Raw genomic sequence first — 21,030 nt, forward strand, 5'->3', positions numbered from 1 at the left:
GAGGGGTTTAAAGTTTGGTTGAGCAGGACGTGAAGTGAAAGGGCAGGCCTCCTCAGTGGTGGGAATAAATACTGCCGTCACCAGTGGGAAATGCTCCATTTGTTTAATGTGCCATTTCCGAAGTGGTACCCTTGTAATCCTGCAGACATGGCAACCTCACCGTGTATAGCACCCCTCTGGAATTTGATCAGAGCTAAAACTGTTTACCAATGTTTGGAGCCTGACATTTATTGAAAGTGGCCTTTAGTAAAAGTCATAGCTAAAGCGTGAAGAGGTTTTCTGATGAGCCAGTGAAGTTTCTCCATCGTCTGGGCCAATAAGACAGCTGGCTTGTTCATAGAGCAATATATCAGTCACATCAGCTAAGAAACACTCGCCCTCTGAGGACTGAACTTCCAAACACTTGTATAAGTATTTACTTAGACATGTGCAAATTAGCAGCACGGCAAATTTAGAATCAGCTGGGGAAGCTATTTAAGGCTTAAGACAATTTCAGAAAGTTCTCAATTACAAGTGCTTGTGGGAAATTTATGTCCATGACTATTTAGCTGATGGCCTAATCCAGAATTCATGCCACGTTGGATTTGTTGTAACCGAGTTTCCAGTTTCTATACAGCTTTCACCCAAACTTTCCAGTCACTACTTATAGGAAACTTATATTCCAACTTGTAACTAACTAATGCATAAAAATCTGAAACAAACAGATTAGCTAAAGCCTGTAATTTAGAGCCATGAAAACAAAATAATGGATATTGTGTTATATAGTCAATGCACCATATTTTAATCCCCCCCACACACAATTCGTTAATATCTCTGTAGGCTGAACCTTGTAAGCTATTAAACCAGCTGAGACTAGGAGATTACAGGGATTACATAGATTTATTCAAATTATCTCATGTGGTCTGAATGAGTAAAATGGAGTTGAACCTGAAAACTACATTTGAAAGAAACGCTTCACAGTACAGACACCTTGGACATCCGTGCAGTAGATGTGCCTCCTCTTTGTGTAAATGTTGTACTATCAGTTCTTGTATTCCATCTATTGCCCACATGACATCTGGGAATCTGGTACTCAAGAACAAGTTAACTTTGATCTCAGCTGCCACTTTTGGGAAACCAATGTGTTGTTCCTGTCGCCGTGCCATTGCCTTAAGAGTCCCAGACAGCACAAGAATGAGCGTGACATCTTTGCTGTGTATGCCACCGTCTGCTGACAAGACCCTGAGGGCAAGAGATGAGGAGTCAGCAGAAGTTTGGGGAGAGAGCGCGGAAGTCATGACTCTTCATGGGCTGTGATTCGAAATCAAACCAGAAGTGCATGACCTGGCAAGAATTACCTATTTTTCATCTCATCAGTTTATTCAAAACAGGATGACTCTAACTTACCCATGCTAACAAGAATATACATCAAATGTAACCCTTCAATCTTCTTCAGCTGCTTGAGGCACTACACATTTTATCCTACCAACTTATGTCTTATGTGAATTTTTCTTTCAACTAAGCATTTCCTATTCAATTCGAACTGAATACGCCCTTAGGATAGAAGTTTCTGCTGATAAAACTTGGCTTTGTTAAATATTCGTTGCCAGTATTTGTGGGATAAAACCATAAAATTAAAGAAAAAAAAATCCAATATCAACATCATGCTTCAAATCATGTATTGATTGGACTATAATAGGTATCACCAGGTATTATAATTCATTGATAGTGTATGTTTTCAAAATTAAAGACCTAAAATATACAGTACTTAACAAACAGGCCAGATTTCAGAGGCATTTTCTGTCAATAATATCCTAGAGCCAAAGCTCTTTAGACCGAAAAAGTCTTAAATCTACACAACCTTTTCTTCCATCCATTCTCTGCCGCTTATCAGGGTCACGGGGGGGTTATCCCGGCTGTCTTAGGGTGAGAGGCAGGGTACACCCTGGTCAGGTCACCAGCCTGTCACAGGGCTAACAGAGATACAGACAACCATTCTGAAGGGCAATTTAGAGTTTACAATTAACCAATCCCCACTAAAGCATGTCTTTGGACTGTGGAAGGCAGCTGGAGTACCAGGAGAAAACATGCAAACTCCACACAGAGGGTGGAATTCAACAGTGCAAAGCATTGTGCCACCGTGCCACCACTACTTCTCCTAATTTGGAAAACTCCAGTGCTAAAAGTAACTTCCTCCCGTTGAGATAAGTGCAATGAATTTGCAACAACAGCCCAAACATGATCCATTAAACAGCCACAAAAATGCACTCAATGCCACGCGAGTAACTGTAACAGGCTTTTCTTTAATAAATCCAATCAAATGTGTCAATTCATCCTCTCTGAGACATACAAAGGATTCTGGGTGAAAGAGCAACACATTTGTAACTCACTCGGGTGAGATATATTTACTTATGCTCATTTTTTTTCAGTACAGAGGTCAAACCATGTCTACCATCCATTATTAATCCTCAGTGCGAGCACTGTACAAAGAGTTTTCTCTGTTTAATTTTGGCTGACTTTGTCTTCTGGTCTGCTTCACTAATTGATTTCCCTGAATGCACAGACAACATACCTGAGGCTGGAAAGCAGCTGATTTTATGTATAGATGGGGAGCCCAACAAACAAAAAAGGAGATCAAAAAAGGACAGAGCAAGAGTCTTGGGGAAAGTCGAGATTTTGATTTTCCTTGTCGTAAATTAAATCCACTGGTGGACATGGTAGTTTGAAAATTCTGTCAGTATTAATATCTGTCAAGATTTTAGATAGAGAAGTTCGACCTCATAACAGTTTCAGACAAACTTCTAACCCAGTGTGCTAATTTGGAAGGTGAAGACAAAGAATTTAATTTACACCTAATAAAATCAGCCTATTTTGTCTCAGGTCAGAAAGTAAAATTAACAAGACTAGAAACACCAAATGATTTACTCAAACGCCACATGTATCATTTAAATGTGTATATTGAATAGGCTGAACGCCATGTTAATCATGTACTTTAAATAATGTACCTAAATTAATGGGATGCCATGTAAAGTAGATCTGATCATCTACAGCAAATAAACCAGACACAAATGATCCCACAGCGCATTTACGTAGCTGCATTACAGTCAGCGGCTAATTATCATGAAAGCCTACAGCTCGCAGTCAGCAATGACCGCACTATATCATATTTGTGTATGCTTGTTCCCGTCTCTTAAATAACTACGACACACGCACTATATCACATTGTGCTTTCATACCTACACATGCAACACTGATAAACGTGAGTGAAGTACGTTTTGGAATAGGGGCAGATTTTAGTTTAAGGACTACCCTTTTTCTTCTGCCAAAGCTCTTGCAATTAATACAGATTCATTTCCAAGACATGACTCTTATTTGTAATTCAGGTTAGTGTGAACTTGGGTAGCTCTGCACCTAATCAGCTAATATGCAAACACTTTGTTTTCATTTGAAAATGTCAAAGAAAAATGAAAATGTTTCTTTGTTGTAATGTCTTCAGGTGATGTTTTTGTTCACTGGGAAAACACTAAAAATACGGCTGGTAAACTATATATTTGTGAGGCTGAAAGAGCTTTTTTTGGTGTGTGTGATTAATAGATAATCAAACTAGATAATATTGTATTATTTCGCTTTCTTTCTAATCGCTGCAGCTCTAAGCTTTTGCACAGAAAATTGTACTGCTGCTGTCAACTGAAAAGTGAACCAATTTTCAGCTCAGGAACAGAGTCAAGTGTAATATATGTATGTTCTCAGTCTATTTCAAATCTATGACACATCTCTCTGCTTGAGTTTAAAGTCAAACTGTGCTCGTATACTGTATCACACAGAGTGCCAATTTTTCTTTCCTGTCAGATGGCCACAATGGAGTTGTACTTCTCACTCATCTAGGTATGTGCTACAGCTTGTCCTCTGCATGATTTAAACCTAAAGGAACAGATTTCTCACTCTGTATTATTAAACACTGCATGCCTCTTCAAAATTTAAATGACAGTTGAAAATGTTAGCAGCATTTTGTAATATTTTGTAATCAATTGCTTTAAAACTTGGCGTGATTAAGAACTCATTAAGAATCTGTTCTGCATGCTTCAGAAAGAAGCATCTAATTTACAACTAATCATGCAAGAAAATTGGATCTTCCTTGAAAGAAGAGCTCTTTGTTATCCATATATATTTGCATGTAAGTTGCAAGTAAACCACGTTTTTTTTATTTATTTATTTATTTATTTGAGGCCTTTTGAGCATTTTTTTTTCATCCATTCGCCATCCATCCATTCGCTTCCGCTTATCCTTTTTCAGGGTCGCGGGGGGCGCTGGAGCCTATCCCAGCTGTCATAGGGCGAGAGGCGGGGTACACCCTGGACAGGTCGCCAGTCTGTCGCAGGGCCAACATACAGGGACAGACAACCATTCGCACTCTCATTCATTCGCACATTCACACCTAGTGACAATTTGGGTTATCCAATTAACCTATCCCCACTAAGTGCATGTCTTTGGACGGTGGGAGGAAGCCAGAGTACCCGGAGGGAACCCACGCAAACACGGGGAGAACATGCAAACTCCACACAGAAAGACCCCGGCCTGATGGTGGAATTGAACTCAGGACCTTCTTGCTGTGCGGCAACAGTGCTAACCACCATGCCACCGTGCTGCCGCATTTTTTATTTTATTTTTTTTCCTGTATAGACCTGTGACATACCAGAAACACGTGGCAAAGTCAAATTTTAATGTAATGAAGCACAGAATCTAAACCAGTCTCCACTCCCTGGATATGACTTGGGAACAGGTAAGACGCTGGATGCTTCAGTTTTGATAATGACGTGCTTGATACGTGCAATACATAATCAGCTGCTGCCAGAGGAGAGAAGGTGTAGTCAGAAAGTAAGTCTGCCTCAATGAAATTTTTGTTGTTCTATTGGGACTAAGATTGCTTGGCTTAGCAACTCTAGATAGTTTTGCCAGAAAAATGTCACAAAATTTACGCTTAGTTGTATCAAAGAATTCACAATACCAGATATAATGCAATGTCTAATTGTGTTTGATATTGTTTTAAAAGATTGCTATTTTTAAACACAGAAATTGGTAAGCTTTTTTTTCCCAAAGCTCAGGAGTGGAAACTTTGCACAAGCAGGAGAATACACAGCAGTACAAAAGACTGCTAAATGCTAGAACGACATAAATGGGACAGGCACGATTCCAGTGCCTCAACCAGGTGGAGAGACCAGACACAATGCATTCACTATAATACATTCAAGGACTGTTACTGTTACGTGAGCTTCTTTACCTTGACTCCTTCTCTTCTCTGCAGCGCCTATATGCAATAGTCAGGCATAAAGTCAATCATCTGCAACTGGCATTGAAGTACAGCATGTGCCCTGTGACCCCAGCTTTCCCCAGTTCTTTAGAGAAAGAATAAAAAAAGCCTACCTGCTTTATAAAATGTAACGAAAGCCCAGTGCTGTGGAAAAAGAAAAGAAAACAAGAATAATGCCATCTCTTTTACACTACCGACTGTGCTGCTACGATCCAAAGGGATTATAAACAACTCAAACAAGCAGTACTACTTCAAACAATAAAATACCTTATTAAACCCCAACATGAGAGGGCCTTTGGGAAGGAAGACTTTTGATGTGTACACAATCCCTCCAGTAGTGAATATATTTAGTCTCGCACCAAGAAAAAAAAGGAGCAAATCACTCTCCTGACTCCATTCTTCATTCTGAGGGATATCAGGAGCCAAATTCAATAACAACCTTAGATCATAGCCCAATCCATCTCTGAATCACCCCATAGTCTTTGCATAGCCTTAGCCCCGCAGCATAATTTAACACTGTCAGACTATGAACTCATCTCCGCCATAGAAAATGAATGGGCTTGGTTCCAAGAACAGGATATCTTCACAGAAATCCCTCAAACTTCTCCGCAGCAGCTAAATTTAACAGAATTTCAGCTGTGTGTGTCAAAATGGAAGCAAAAAGGAACTGAAAGGGATGGAATTTGATCTGAAAAGAAGGGAAATAATGTGTCTAGCACCTTTACCTTTCATTGTCCATAGGCCACAGCAAATTGTCAGCATAAGGCTGATGTTCTTTTGAATGAAAGCCATTTAATACGCGTAGTTCTGATACAGTCATAAAAGCAGTTGACTTTTTTATGTAAAGGTACATTTTTTTACCGTAGACTCACATTTATATAAAAAGAAGAAAAGGAAAAAGAAGAAAGAGATCGCTCACAAGAGACGTCATTTAAAAGCAAATTCACACACAGTCAATGTCCTTGGTTTGTATCAGCATTTAAAAAACTTCCAAAAATGCAAAGAAAAAAACACTGCGACTAAACATTATCTGCACCAGCTAAGATCCACTTATCCCCATTGTCCCTGAAATTGAAAGAGAATTGATTCAGCCACCAGCACTTTTCAGTGCTGTTATTGTTGTTATGGTTTTATAAATTAGCCGTGGGTTGTGAAAGTGTGATCCTATCAAATTTCCAAAATAAGCCATGTGGAGTCAGTAATGACGAGCGTTCATTTTCTTCACTAAAGTATCCGAGTGCTAAATGCTACGCAGGTTTTTGTGTTTTATTTTCATCTTAGATAAGGAGAGTGCAAGGAACATGGTGATTACAATTAGCCTTTAAATTAAATACCTTTGGGGGAAAAAAGGATACAGCTTATTGTCTTAGTGTATGTTGGGTATGTTTTTAGTAGGTTAAAGGTGGATTGCAATAAAATTCCTATTTATAATAAGGCGCCGGTATAGCTCACTTGGTTGTGTAGGTCAGCGGTCCCCAACCTTTTGGACCACGGACCGGTTTAATGCCAGACAATATTTTCCTGGACCGGGCTTTAAGGTGTCGTGGATAAATACAACAAAATAAAATGATACGACCAAGACAAAAACTGTGGTATTTTGTAAATATAATAATAAACCCAAATTCACTGTGTAATTGTGTAACTTTATTAGCAGCGTCCTCCTGAAAATGCGCAAACAACATTGAGAGTAACATCCTTCTCTCTGCCCCTTAATGCTCTCTGGTCGCTACGGTAACGTGCTAACATTTCTTTCAAAATAAGACACAACTACAACACGGGAAAAGACCCAGGAAAACCGAGTTAACGATAAAAACCCTGAAAACCATAAATTTCACACCCAAGCCTCAACTCTTGCGGCCTGGTACCAAATGACATGGACCAGTACCGGTCCGTGGCCTGGGGGTTGGGGACCGCTGGCGTAGGTGACCCATGCCACTGCGGAGGTCTACTGCAGAGGCCTGTGTTTGAGACTGTCCTGGGCTGTGTGCCAGTTACTCTTGCTTTCCTGTCAATAAAGGCTAAAAATTAAAAATAAATATTTAAAAAAAAATTATTCTAAGTAAATCTATTATCAAATTATTTCTTTTTTTTTTTTTCTTTTTTTTTTGCCTGTCCCATTTGGTTCTTTAGCCATCAGAATTGTTGTCTGAAGACCAACAAGGATACCCAATGGATTTACTTTACCAAATGGATCATCGTGGCATTGCCGTATTGGTCCATTTGATCGACCTTTGTTTTTATTATTTATTATATTTTATTTTCAGATGTTACAGACGGGACAGACATGAGTGAGGGATAGGAAAGGGAGAAAGAAAGAGGAAGGAAAAGAAAAACAGAAGGGGAGAGGGACAGTGAGAAAGGGGGGGAGAAAAAAAATCTCCTGGATCACCTGTTGAGAGAAGAAGAATAGAAAACAAGCAAAAAAAACCCAAAGCAACATACTAAACACAACACCATCGCATTAATCTAGCTAAGTGTAAACAGCAGTAAATACTAAATATTCAATGTTGTTGTGCAGCACGCAGGACAGACAGCGCACAATGTGCAGTAGCAGCCAAGAAAGGTGTAATTTAAGTCTACGAGTGTTACGTTTCGGTGTGTCAGTGTTTTGTTTTTGCGTGACTGTTATGTATTTCCTGCTTTACTTTGAAAGTCTGTGTTATCTTAGTGTGTTCAGTGCGCTCCAGCCTTCATCCGCCTTCCCTTCACTGGAGGGTCCGTGGGACCGCTCCAGCCTTCGTCGTCTGCTAGAGGGTCAGTGGGACCGCTCCAGCCTTCATCAGCTTCGTCTGCCTTCGCTTCAGCCTTCGTTTGTCTGAATCAAACTTTTCACTTGGGGTTACATGTTTGATTTTTGGGTAGGGGGAAATGTTACGTTTCGGTGTGTCAGTGTTTTGTTTTTGCGTGACTGTTATGTATTTCCTGCTTTACTTTGAAAGTCTGTGTTATCTTAGTGTGTTCAGTTTACGTTTTCCCTGTCTCGTCAGTTCTAATTTGCCCCAGCTGTGTTTCCCTCCTGTGGTCCATTCCCTGATTGCTCCTTCTATGTATTTAAGCCTCGTGTTTCAGTATGTCATGGTCGCGATCTCCCCCGTATTGTAAATAGTTTGGTGTTTTGTTGTAAATAAATAGTCTGTTGTAAATAGTTGTGAATGGGTTTGTTAATACTTTCGTCATGGGATATTTTCGTTTTGGGATTTTGGTGGAGAGCCTTCGTGGTTTTATTTTCCTTATCTTTGTTTTTCTACGTTGCACCCCGGTTGCCTAGGCCGGGGTGTAACAACGAGCAGTGAACACCCGTGTGCATACCTGTGTGGATCAGCGCGCTTGTATTCAAATGGTTTCCACATGTAATGGTCTGCAAGAGGATGTAGCGAGCCATAGCCCCGTCCCCCAGGTCATGAAGCAGGCATGGAGGAGATCCAGGCCCCAGACATCAAATTATTTCTAATTAGCTTTTTTTGTAAATATAATTGATGCTAAAATGCTGAACATTGATGGATTCTCATATCAGCAAAGCAGCAAAGTATTAGCATTGTACTCTAAGTACAGATCTCTAAATACAGACTCTTTATTCTCTTGGACTTGCACACAACTCTTTTTCATTCAACTGTGTCTATGCAAGGTGGGACAATTCAGAATACATGTGGAGGTGGCATGGTTTCCACTGTGATGGTATTTTACCCAGGTGTAAAGGCAATTATTGCAGTGTGACCACATTCTTAAACCAACTAAAGTTGAAACTAGTTGAAAGGTCACATAATTCCAGCTCTTGTTGCTTTCTGCTTCCTTCCTATTAGTCACCGCAAGTCTTTCCTTACAAAAAATGAATTCAAAATAAATTATAGCAGCAAGTGGCACTGCTGCTAACTCTGCCTCATTTCGCAAGTGATCTTTGATTACAATGCAGACAGATCAAGATAATGAGAAAGCATTTTCCTGCCAGGTGTCAATGCACAAGCGTGCGGATGTCATTAATCCACCACATGTTAACACCAGGTGTAAATTGGGCCTTAGTCTTCGTATATGATTCCTCAACAACACCATGCAATCTGTACAGATGAAAAACGACCTGTTTTTTCAGCTCTCAGTTAAACATGAATGATAGTGCAACCCTATTATTAGGCGAAATAAAAGCTGAATTTAAAAGGTGAAATTTGACATTCTGTGATGCAATTAGTGACAATGTGCAATTAAAAAAGAACGACTAATGACTTCAACACGGTGATTCAACCACAAAAACAAAGATGCAATTCATAATTAATGGATTTCTCTCCATTGCAACAAAATTCAGCATTTCTTTCTTATCTGTAGGCAAACAAAGTACGCATTCTATTTCTGGTCTCCCGCTACCAAGTGCATATTTTACACAGTGTACTGACAGTATCTTGGGCCGCAACCAACACGGTCTGCAAATGATGAAATACGCCTTTTAGAGCAAAGGTATACAGGCTCCATTGTGAATCATGGACATTAGTCTGATGACTGGCTCATACAATACCCTAATTGCCTCATGTTACTATGCACAAATTCTTCTATATAAAGCTAAAGGGCTGTTGGACATCAAATTGCTACACAAGTCACATACCATCAGCTGAACATAAAGAATGCACGAAAGAAGATTTGGCTACATTTTTTTTAGAAAAACCTGCAGTGTGGCATGACTTGTTATGAGGTGTTTGAAGCTGCTACCTGATTTTGTTAAGTATGCCCTGTGCCATATGTATATAAATGAACAGCACTGATATGGAAATAGGCATGCTAACACTTGTCGTTTACTTTTAACACAGTTCAAAGTAAGGTTTGTGAGCATTTGTCATGCTTTCAGAAAGGACGCCAAGAAAGGAAGACATAGAAACGCTATACCAAGAGCTTTTCCAGTACATGTAGGTCATTTCTCCTCCCAGTGGAAATATAGCCTGTTTTAGGATTAAGGGCTATGATTCATTATGACTGAATTTAATTACAGCGAGAGGTGGCCAATGCATCCCCGGTTTTAGCATATTAGGGTCCCTTCATCTATTGGATGGGAAATGTCTAGTGGAGGGTGTGGGGGCAGGGTAGGGAAAAAACTGAGTGTGTGGAGAGAATGGGAGGAGGTGGAGGACTTCAAGTTACTCTGGCATAGCTGCAGTTTCAACACACATACTTGGACACACACAGAGACACAAAGGGAGATAAAAAAAAAGCAGATTACTGAGAGTAATCAGGTTAAGGTGAGAAAGTAATGTAAGTTGTTTATTTTTATCCCTTCAGCCATTTACGAAGAGAAAGAAGCCTGATGTAAGAAGACTTTCAGTATTAATCACAGTTTTGTGATACTCAAATTTAAATTGGCTCTCATAATCTGCTACTGTACATAGCAATGCTTAATGTGGTTGGTGTGATTTGTAAAAGTAACATTTTTACATTAGCTCTAGTGTTAACCGTATAGTCTAAAATATGGATTTAGCTAATGTGACATTAACCCCTGGGTCATAAAGTCTCAATTTTAGTATTTTTGGGGGGCAATTATCAATATGTTTAGAGGAGAGGAAAAGTAAGCTAGGTTGTCACGTACAAAGTATGATTAATTCACAGTTGTTGAAGTTGTATAGTGAGAAATGACAGATTTCTCATTATACAGTAATGCAAATGTATATTGACAGGTTTGAGTTTATTCTTCAACAGTCGATGTTCCCAGAGCAATGTATAAAATCTGCCCATCTCATTGGTGGCTTGGATGAAGAAGTACGATATAATTCAGTGCACCAAAGCTAGAGTTGCACCTTTAGAAACACGTTAGCTGCAACAGCTGTAACAGGGGTTAATCTGCATAAACAAACAAGTTGCCTAAATATTTATTCGTCGTGGCACATTCTATTATAGTTTATTAATAACGTGGTAATAGTGGGGTAACTAGGTGGAAACAATAAAGTAATAAGCAATATTAATAATAGTTTTAGCAGAGTAATTTAGCAAACAGATTTAGCTACCTGTTAATTAGTGTAAAGTATTATGTAAATACAATACTTTCAAGTGCAAAAAATGTACTGCAACCTATAATTCTTTGTTAAATAAATTCATAGAAAATCCAAAAAGGAAGGTATATGACAAAAACGCAATAAAAGCTTTAATTACTGGAGACGAATCCTAGTAGCCAGCTTACAATGTAGCCACCTGTCTAACAGCCACATCAAAGCAAACTCTAGGCTAAAATAATGCCAATGATAAACATTGAGCAACATGCTGTAAAGAAAGATGTTTCACAAGTAAGACAGATGCTTGGACGAGACTGCCAGAATCATTTTACAACTGACATTTGGAGCTTAAACATGTTGTTAACAGCTGAGTTGTTTTACAGTGGAGGGAGAACTCTCTCAATACAAACTCTTTATTCTACTCTGTCTGGTAGTGTCATTGTTCTATCAGGCTATCATTATCAGTAGGAGACAACAATGATTTCAGCCAAGACTTTCTGTTGAGCTAAGCTAATACTGAACTTTATGTACCCCCCGAGGTACAAGTACCCCTTGTAGTACTCCTTAGGTGGTACTTTCAAACATGACGTTACATGCAGCAACTCTCACTCACCCAGATAAGGTTCCACTGTACATGTAATTGGCTTTCATCTTTCGAAATCTTGCAGTGTTAACTTAATTATTCTTCCTCCCTTAACCCGGGGGCGACCGTGGGGTTGGGAAGCGCATCTGTAATCGGAAGGTCGCCGGTTCGATTCCCAGGCTCTCTGTCCTGGTTGTTGTGTCCTTGGGCAAGACCCTTTACCCTACCGCCTACTGGTGTTGGCCAGAGGGGCCGATGGCGCGATATGGCAGCCTCCCTTCTGTCAGTCTGCCCCAGGGCAGCTGTGGCTACAACTGTAGCTGCCTCCACCAGTGTGTGAATGTGAGAGTGAATGAATAGTGGCATTGTAAAGCGCTTTGGGTGCCTTGAAAAGCGCTATATAAATCCAATCCATTATTATTATTATTATTATTAACCCGAAATAAGAAACCTGTTTTTTTGACTCAGATATGTTGTTTCTGAAATTAGACTTCTTCTGGAAGTGGGGAACAATCAGATTAGCATAGAGCTTTTGTGTTTTTATTTTTTTCAATCAAATTGAATGGAGTTTTGATAGACTTAACCCCCCCCAAGCAACACTGGCTAATACATAATGAACTCATCTCAAAATACACTTGACACAATGAACAATTCTCTGAAGGTATCTGGAGTACAGAAGATATGATAAAGATGGGAAAACTCAATATCGATGTACAATCTCAGTTTAAGGAAACATTTGTAAGACCTCATGGATTCTGCCTAGTAGCCCTTCAGACTAACTCCAGATACAAAGGAGAAAAAAATGCTTTTATTTTACACAGTATCAAAAGCTACGGATCAGTCAATAAAAAATAAATAAAAATGATGCACAGTTTCATTACATTATGAGGAGAATAGTCAAGTAGGCTCTGTGCATAGCTGACTAACATGTCCACCTACTGACTGCCTCACTTTCCAACTGAATAAAGACAGTATATCTATATATTTCAGGGCGGGTGAATTATCTTCCCATGCATACTTAAGACTCCTCAAGCTCTTTTATAAGGAAGAAGACACCATAAGTTAACCAACTTTTTTGTAATACATGAACTGCCTGTATGAAGGTTATGCTTGCGTTAGTCACTGAAGTAGAGAAGAATTCTTGATAACCCTATTCTACCAATTGCAAAAGTCTCCAGGCCACTTGTTATCCACTTTGTAGAGGAAAAATAGAGAGAACTAAAAACGTAACTTTTGTAGTTATTCATAATACATCTATACTCTGAGCGCAGGCTGAGGACCTCTCTTGAATTATTCAAGATCAAACCTGTTGGGGATGTCGAAAATTCAATACATCAGCACTTCAGGAAACTTCAGCTAGACCGTATTCAGATAAAAAAAAATGCACATAAAAAGATACAGAAAGAAAATACACAACAACTTCCCTCCGCCTACAATATCCCCTAATATTTAACTGGGTTAAAACATAACCAGCAGTGACAAAGTCAGTTTTTCTTACACAACGTATCCTAATGTGGAAATCACATACGTCTTTTTTTACCCACCATCAAACTGAAAAATACTGCTGAAGGATGAGACGAGAGGAGAATGAGTAAATCAAGGCTTTAAATGCAACACCTAAAAGGCAAACATCTAATACAAACAGCTTGTGTAAATGTTCAAGTAAACTCTGAATAAAGCCAACAACATTTTAACATCTTGATTTTCTTTCTCTCTCCCTTTTTTTTATAAATATGAATAAAATATACCATGTTTTAAATCCTGTGGTTCATTTGATGCACTGTATGTGAAAAGCACCAGTTTCAAAAGCTGAAGTCAAATGGACAGATTGCAACAGCTTTCACAGTCTCAGCAGGAACAAAAACATTTGCATCTTGTTAAACTCTAATCCCGACTTCAGAAAATGTTATCAAACCAGTCTCCATGCCCAGCAATTTCTGGAGTTCTCCCTCTGAAAAATAAGCATGTTCAAAACATAAATTAACAGCCAAGATGCACAAAGAGGAAAAAACTCACTATTGATCATTCAGGGCTTCACATCAGATGTTATTTTAAATATCCTCAGATCCAAATTGTGTGCTTCAAAACAAATCGTAACATTTGTCCTGCAGGTTAGAACTAAAATATATTCTAATAGTCTAAGTGAACTGTAGAGGTGGCCACACCGCAAAACTCTGACCGCACCAAACAACAAGCTGTGAAGCCCATCATAGGCTGCACAAATATTCATAGAACCCTTTCACTGTGGTTTTCCCTCAGAGACAGCGCACCCACCTGTTTAACCCTTGTATGGTGTTCGGGTCTGTGAGACCCGTTTTCAGTTTTTCTCAAAAGAAAAATTAAACAATTAATTATTTTTTCAACCTGAAATTCATTGGCTTTGGCTTATTTTCTGTGAAGAACATAAATCCGAACTAATTTTCAATGACCTCATACTGTACCTCCCCCCACGCATTTACATTACATACAAGGTGTTCGGGTCCACTGGACCCAGGTCTAATAAAAGTGTTGAAAGTGTAGGTCCTGTGTTCCCATACTCTGTTTTTCTCCTTTCTGGTGCTGCTGATAGTGTTTTCTTCCCCTCCTGCTCCGCACAAAGTTGCAACATTGTTAAAAATTCAACTATCAACACCGTCTGCTCTTACATTCCCACACATTTTACCCTCTTTCTTGAGGGATCCAAATTTTATTTTATCATTCCCTGTCTCTCCTGCAAATTAGGGGCATAATACTATAAATAAGACTTTGCCAGTGTGGTTCTTTATCACAACTGATCAAGATGGCAAAAGATTATCTGCTGCGAGGGCCATCCAATTGATTTTGGAAGAGAGAGGGGCTTCGGATGATGATGTTGACAAAGAGGTTTCAGAATATTTCACATTTCTGAAAATTCAGAGTCTTACAGTGATTTTGAAGAAGAGGATGAGGTTGAGCATCATTTAGTAACAAAACGAAGACGAGTACCCCATCTGCAGCCAGCTCCAGGACCAGAACAAGCCCACCAGACAGCAAGTGAAGAAAAATGGATGTCAATAACTGGTGAAACTGAATGGTCTTCTTGCCCAAGAAATGAGCCACCCTGCAGAGCTGTTACTGTGATAAGCCAGGGCCAACACGGCTGACAGTTACTCATGTGCAGGACATCAAGTCTTCATTTTAGCTTTCATCCCAGATTCCATCCAGAAAATTATTCTAGATTCCAGTAATCTAGAAGGAAGGTGTGTTTTTGGAGAGAGGTGGAAGGAGATCTAAGAACCCCAAAGACCTACTTTGGGCTTCTTATCCTTGCAGGAATCCCTGTGGGATGCAGAAACCGGCAAGAACCTTTCCGTGCATCAGTGTCTCTGGAAAACTTCCACAAAATTTCCAGGATTATCCGTTTTGATAACCAAGACGACAGACCAGCTCGACGGCAGAGAGATAAGCTAGCTGCCATCAGGACAGTGTGGGATAAGTGTGTGCACCACCTCCCCCTGTCTTACAAACCTGGGCCTAATGTCACCATTGATGAGCAGCTGATCCCATTTAGTTGTGAAACATATTGCTTCACGTGTAAATGTGTTGTGTCTTTCCATTCACTCCACTTGATTATAACTGATTTATTTTTTTATAACATTTTATAAAAAAAACCAAAAAACGAGAAGCACATTGATTCATAAATGTGATCTAACAAAGGTAAAGGGAAAAAATTAACCATGTTTGCTGTTCATATGGCTTGTAATTGGGATGAAGTAAACATCTGTTGAGTAATTTAACATAAAATTGTTTGATAGTGTTAATTTGGAAAGCCAAAACTCTAGCGGGTCCACCAGACCCATGAACACTGGCTGAGTAACAAAAATATGAACACCACACAAGGGTTAAACTCAATTATCCTGTAAGCTTTATAAACAGCTCGATAAAAAACAACTTTAACAACCTCCAAAAGAATCCTCATGGTGTACTTCGCAATGTACATGGTGCAAATTGCTGTCATACCTCCATAAGCAATTATCAAAATCAGAATCAGAATAATTTATTAATCCCAGAGGAAATTATGCTAATAGTATATGTCAATATGTTAATAAGAGTAGGTACCTAAAAAATGATAGATTGGCAGGATCTACCTTATAGCAAAATAATAAATACATAGATAGATAAATAAATAAATAAATAAATAAATAAATAAATAAATAAATAAAAAGAGCAAGACATCACTTTTAAGGCTACTGCAGTGTACTGTAAGTAATGGTATGGGGCTGGCCACCTTTTTAAAAATGCCCTGGCTCTTCCATTATGTTATGCATTAAAACCGCCTTTGTGCAGAGATTGTCTATATTTGCATGAAGTCAAATATCAAAGATCAAATTTAAATGAAGCCTAATCTGTTGTGTGATTACAGTTAATCAATTTTATTGCTTTAAACAGTTTAATTCATTTATTATAGTTTGTTGGACACCACAGAATTAACAATTCTCTAAATTGCACCTGATTGGAGGTGTAACCAGCTAAAGTAAGTCAAATAAACCTGTCCACAAGTGTGTGTGCAAACTTAATGACATCTTAGTTAATTTCCCTAATTTTAAAGCTTGATCTGACTTGTTTTCAGGTCAGAATCGACAAAAGTTAAATAAATAAATGAACTAGACTACCTCTCATAGTGTAGTGCAGAACCTACTTGTACTACTTCAGCTTGTTGAAACAAGATCCTAATCCTTCCCACCCCTCCTCCCAAACAAAAATGGATGCAAAGACATGCAAAGTGGCGTAACTTCAGCTTTACAGAAACTCATTTCTACAGCATTATTGTATTACTCCAAAACCGACACGTCATTGTCTGTCTCTGATTTGGAACCTTTGTGGTTATTCGTGGCAAATGAATAGTAGCCTATGCTATTTTGGTGAATGCACTTTTTCACCAGAATAGGCCTTGGCCAGGCATGGTAACTTCCTAGAGCCTCCCTTGGTTGCCAAGCAACTGCTAACAGCCAAGAAATACCCTGGCACATCACCCTCAGTCTAACTGTCGTTTATACAGTTCAGTTTTTACACAAATTAAACAAACTAGATATAAGCTGTTAATTAGTGAGCCTTAGGGGTGTTGGTAAATTGAATTTGTTACCTGGCTACCAAGCTAGCTGTTACACTCTGTTCCCAGTGTTTATGCTAAGCAAAGCAAACATGCTGGTGGCCACAGCTTCATATTTAAGTGAAACCAAAAAGTTCTCTCCAGAAAGCAAATAAGGGCATAAAACTGAACCCCTGTCCACATGTAATCATATGTTTGCAGACATCCAACCTGTTGCCATTCACAGCCAGCCTGTGTTTGGTTTAAGGGTCAATTACCTTGTTTGGCAAATTCTGTAACTATATGAAACTCTGCAACCTTGCTGCTAAAATTCATGTCTATTTAGGAGATCTTTGGTCAGACCCCAGCCACTAAAGTCAACTTAGCTTACTTTAAATTATTAGCTGTGTTCTTTGATGATTTGCATGTGCAGCTTGTCGTCTGTTTTGCCCTCAACCTCATATAAACGGCTTTGCCCTGACTTTGTCCCAACCTCCTTCTAGACTTTAAGTCAAACTTCACCAAATTTGCTTTAAAAATTGCCCTGCTGATATTCACTTCAGCCCTATATGTGTGAGAGAGTCCAAGAGTAAACAATGTCCCCATCCTGTCTCCCCTCCTACCCTGCTGATAACTACCCTACTGTCTGGTTTACACTGCTGTTTTTATCTTCTTTGATTCTCTGGCTTGAATAACGGCTTTCCCACTATCTCAGATGGCCCCAGGATGCCTCTCGAGCTCCCAACTATGTGAGCTCTTGTCCCTTGTGTGTATGATGTCCCCGTGTCAGCTTGAATCACCCTCCTCTCCGACTCAACAGGCTGCTCTCACCACTCCCCAGCTGTGCGGTGTTTGTGGCACCAGCAAGTGTGAGTAGACGCTAGTGAGGCTGACCTTTGCAAGTTGCCTGTGCGCTATGATTCTAACCCATTTGACAGTGAACACTCCAAAGAATGCTAATGAAGTGGCTTGAGTAGTAACACATTATGTTCACTCTGGTGTAATTATCTGTGGGACTGTCCCTGCTGCCCACGATGCATATTGTTTGATTATTAAGCTGAATTACTGTCATTCCGAACACCGAGTTCTCGATGTCGGGTCACAAATAACTCATAATGCACGCACATGAAAAAATATCTAGTGGAAGTTGCAAAAATAAAAAGCACAACAAACGCTTGTTGCACAAAAAAACGGAAAATTCTGTTTCTTTTGTTGAATTTCCGGCACCTTTGTACATTTGATAGCTCAGCGCCAGAGATGTTTCCATCAAGAGACGGCTTCTAGTCTTTTGCTCTTCGTAAGGGTTCTTTTATTTGTGTTGAAAGAAATGCTTTTGAGTGTAGCCGAAGAGCCCCGGCTACTGCTGCCCAACTGCCGCTTGAATTATAAGGTGAAATTGGTCCATCCATTACTCGGATGGTTAGTTAGATGGCTAATTTTGAAGACATCTCTATAAATAAGTGCGGTTCAGCACAAGGGCTGCTTCTGTGCGCTTGTACCTCCTGTGATGTGAAGCAGCACTCTGCCTCAAAGGCTGCAAATTTCTCTCGCTCCTCAAACACAAACAGATCCATGAAAAATAGCATGTGGGAGTGGATTTAGAAAAGTTATTGAACATGGAAAAAGTGTTCCGAATTGCGAGGCGAGTGATGTTGATGCATTAACAAAAACAAAGATCTAAAAAAATTTCACACCTCCTAACACCGCTTATTCAGCAGATGCCACACAGTGCTGTTTCAACACAGGCAAATATTTAGCCACATGAACACCCCGCAGGAAATGCGCATCACATCATGTTTACCAGTAAGCGTTTGTTAAGTGGATGACTTGTTCCAGCGTTTTCACTTGTTTAAATAAGTGTGTTGACAATTTGCGGTGGAGGCTGTGTAGTTTGAGGTTCTTTAATGTATATTTCCACTGGCTTGATTTGACTGCCGCTGATTCCAGGCCAGTACACTTACCCGAGGCTGAGTGCCAAGGCATAATGAGACATTTGGTTGTGAAATTCAGAATCTGACAGAATGCATTAAAGCCAAGCAGACTGCAGATACGGGGAGCAGCCAGGCCAAAGTGATAACTTCCTATTTCCTACTGACTATATCATTTTTGCCTTTGCTTCCAGCCAAACAAATGGCCAAATTGTGCTGTGACTGGATCATTGTTTGGACATGGATTCCTATTGTTCGTCATATTAGATATCCGGATACTTCTGACAAAAGCAATTACTGGTTGTGCCACTCTGGTGTTGTTGCTTATAACCTGCCGGGAATTTTAGGGCTGTGTGTGTTAGCGCTGTAACTTTATTCTTTTTTTATTTATGAAGAATTCATTTCCAGTAAGGTCATTTTCGTGACATGGCAGGACCTTCCATGTCACTCACACTGAGTCACAAGGTCAGGGTGTCCCACCCACGCTTTTTTACAGCAGCAGTGTGCCCTTGCGACATCAAACAAACACACACTACGTGACAACTATGATCTCAGGGAACAAATAATGTGACAGCTTCTCAAGCTCCCAGGCAGCCTGCTCTGCCCGCAGGGAGTCAATGAATCAGATTTTTGATATTTCTCAAAGGGTTTGGGCTCGGGCATGAGGTCAGATGCAAAGATGTAACCAGTCTGATTTTTACATGCCTGCTGCTATGTTGTCTTTACACCGGATTGGTAGATGAATTACTACAAAACTACAAAATGAAAAGAAAAAAAAAGCCATAAAGGATGAATCAGTGTTTGAATGGAAAAATAAAAGGACCTCTTAGTCAGGAGCTTACTTGCAAATGAGTTTGTGTATATTCCATGTGAATAAGCGGATCTCAACACATCTATGAATAAGTAATCAGTCTGTTCATGTCCTTTGGGATTTACTAACAAGAAAAGCAATCAGACACAAGAATGTGTAAAAGAAAACAGGCACTAGAAATTCCTGACTGCGCCGCTGACCTCTCTTTTTTAACTTTCAAATGGGCAACGCAGGACAAGGACACGGCACAGATGTTCACAAGCAAAAACGCTCTCCTCAGTAGTCAGATGTAACAGATATCTGGGGACACACAGATCAGACAAAACTGCATTTAAGATGACCGCGGACAAGAAATGACCTTTAGCTGAACTCCAGCAATGTCACAAATAAGCTCATTTTGATTTAGATGCTTTGCTCTAGCAGCCTTCTGGCAAAAAAAAAATAATACAGAGGAGAACAATAGGACAGTCAAATGTATCCTAATTCCAGCTGGAGACGCTAATCCAGTTCAGAGACAGCGAGGAAATGGGCTTGTGAGAGCAGAACTAGCAAATACATGCAGATGAGAATGATTATCCTACAGACGAGCGGAAAGATGAAAACTAATTTAATAATAAGACCAGAAAATTCTCCAAGATAACAGGGATCTGGAGACCAATCCAAGACCCATCTGGCTTGCACTGCACACGCTAGAGCCATTTTCCAACAGGAGCTGTCCATTTATCCTGTAGCGCTGAAAGCTGGGGAGCAATGCTTCTGCACACTGCAAACTAATGGTTCTGCAGAAGGCTACTCCAGCATTAGTATTGGATTAAAAATACCTGTGGATACTCATTAATGTATTACACTACAGATGTCAGGTACTTTTACCTATAGAGTATACAGTATATTTACTTCTTTACACCTCGATGAAAAATTCTTAATAAAATACATTATGAGGGGCTTTCCCTTAAAGTTGATTTGAATGTTACTTTTTCACTGACTGCACCTCTTTGAATGATTCATTTTCAGCTATAGTGATTCCATTCAACAAAAATAAGTCAATTTTATGCTACTTACATCTCTTTTTCAAACAAATTCTTCTACTTATTATCTACTGCACTCACAGGGGATATTGTACTTTTTTTGCACTGAATTTCTTTCAGAGCAATGCATGTCAAAAACTCAAAATTGCCTCTGTGTATAAAATGTGCTTTATAGATAATCTTTCTATTCCCTGCCAAGTTAGAAAAGGCCTTGCATAGATACTTTGGTAAGTCTTTTTAAACATCCCCTTTCGAAGGGATTAGCCTGTTCAATATTCACAGTAATGCTGCAATGTATTAAACTAATTTAAAGTATTACAGTTGAAAGATCAAGCTTTTACTAATGGATATGTCAGTAATTGAAGTACAATTACTTGTGTCTAAGCAAA

At 39.4% G+C, this 21,030-nt stretch overlaps 1 protein-coding gene across 1 annotated transcript in view; it reads right to left on the reverse strand.

Annotated features, from left to right (window-relative positions):
* The window catches only part of LOC113029246 (cadherin-7), a 116,181-nt gene that overhangs the window by 88,340 nt on the left and 6,811 nt on the right, over positions 1 to 21,030 (reverse strand). The gene's annotated exons all lie outside the window — the stretch shown is intronic.

The sequence above is a fragment of the Astatotilapia calliptera genome, chromosome 9 (genome assembly GCF_900246225.1).
Source record: "Astatotilapia calliptera chromosome 9, fAstCal1.2, whole genome shotgun sequence".
NCBI classification, from domain to species: Eukaryota; Metazoa; Chordata; class Actinopteri; order Cichliformes; family Cichlidae; genus Astatotilapia; species Astatotilapia calliptera.